A 2,001-nucleotide genomic window follows, 5' to 3' on the forward strand; every position below is an offset into this window, starting at 1 on the left:
GAGAGAGAGAGAGAAGAGGCCAGACTGGGTGCTGCGGAGGTGGGGGGCAAGCTGCCTTTGTCCCAGGAAAGCCAGTGTTTGGTCAATGCCTTGGACTTTGGTCTGGCCCCTCCTCTCGGCTCAGTCCAAGTGGGTGGATATGATTTGTGTGCCCTGCTTAGGGTGTTGTGTCCAGCTTCTCGAGGAAAGCAGGGTGCCCACCAGTGAAAGGAGGTGCTGAGGGAGGCCTGGACAACTGCTGAGACTCAGGAAGGACCTGTGGGACGAGCGTGGAAGGTTGGAAGAGTTGAAATTGATTTCATGTGAGCGCAATGAAATGTCACAAACAGAAACAAAGACTTTGGCCTTCCTGGAGAAAGGAGGCACCCAGCACTGCCAGGTCCGGCTGGGCATGGACCAAAAAAAAAAAAACAAAAACAAACCAAAGACCATCATAGGCAGTGCTGTGAAGTCAGAACTGACTCATCGCCGGCTCTCCGCAGGGTCTCGCAGGCTGTAAACCTCACAGGAGGAGATGGCTCACCTTTCTCCATGAGCCGCTGGAGGGTCCGAACTGCCAGAGAGGCCTTTAGGTTAGCACACGACCCCCTGCCCTTTACAGTGTCAGAACTCCCCCCAGGGAAGCACCCTGCAAACAGGGGCATGGCCATAGCAAGGGCTGAGCTGGTATCTGTGCTCCCCAGCCACTGGGCCTGAGACACCCCCAGCCAGCTCTGAACCCCAGTTACCAACCAGAGCTATGCTTTCAGGGAGCTCAGTGTCCACAGCCGCTTTGTATCAACAGAGAGGCTTCCACTGAGGCTGAAGACAAGCAAGACAGGGCCTTGGGAATCTTCCAGAAAGAGAAGAGGTGCAGTTTCCCTGGATGCTGTGGCTGCACTCCCCTCCACCCCCTCTCCAAACACAGAGGCTGCTCAGCTAGAGCCTGGTTCATGCCTTAGGCCGAGAACAAAGGCCTCACCGGCCCCAGAAAGGTTGTTACTGAAAATGGGTCAGTCTTTGATGCCAGAGAAGATGCTGGTCCCTGCTGATAGACACAGCGCATACATGCACATACATGTACCCTCGTATTCACCTGCACCTGCATGCACACGTACACGTGTATGTGCTCACATATACATGCATGTGCACACATGAGGTCTCACATGCCTCACACGTCATTCCACACATGGAGGCTCTTCTAGGGTGTCACACAGTGGGGATCCAAGCACCTTCTAAAGTCTGGGAGTGACAATTCCAGTGGCAGATGCTCCCCCTGCAAACCCGTGTGGAGCTGCTCCTGCTGCAAACACCACAGGTCATCACGCTGTGTTGGCCAACAGGGATTTCCTGGAAAAGGAAATCTCAGCACCCTAAACAAGCGGTGGGATAGAAGAGTTTAAAAAAGTACCTCGGATGGGAATGTACCACAGTTTCTCAGTTCATTCGTTTGTTGATGGACATTGAGCTGTTTCCATTTTCTTGTTATTGTGAATAATGCTGCTATGAACGTAGATGTACGTGTCTCTGTTCACATTTCAGCTATCATTCTCTCGGGGTCGATTCCTAGGAGTCAAATAGCTGGGTCAAATGAGATTTCTTTGAGCAGATTTTGGAGGAAACACCCAACTGCCTTCCAAAATGCTTGTACCATTTTCCAGTCCCACCAGCAGCGTATGAGAGTTCCAGTTTCTCCACATCCTCTCCACCATTTATTGCTTGTCATCCTGTTAATTTGCTACTACTTCTTGGGGTGAGATGATATCTCATTGTTGTTTTCATTTGCATCTCTGAGCATTTCTTCATGTGCCTGTTGGTCATCTGAATGTCTTCCTTTGTGAAAAGTCTTTTCATATCTTTTGTCCATTTGTTATTGGGTTATCTTTTTCTTGTGGAGGCCTTGTAGTCTTCTGAAAACCTTCCTTATAAGTAGCTAAGAGAATACGCCATCCCCTTTTCCTTATGACTCAGGGTGAAGTCTCTCTCAGGGAGGAGTGATAGGGAATGGCAAAGGACACACTG

Source organism: Elephantulus edwardii, unplaced genomic scaffold, assembly GCF_000299155.1.
Source record: "Elephantulus edwardii isolate Elephantulus edwardi_28Jun2011 unplaced genomic scaffold, EleEdw1.0 scaffold00127, whole genome shotgun sequence".
NCBI classification, from domain to species: domain Eukaryota; kingdom Metazoa; phylum Chordata; class Mammalia; order Macroscelidea; family Macroscelididae; genus Elephantulus; species Elephantulus edwardii.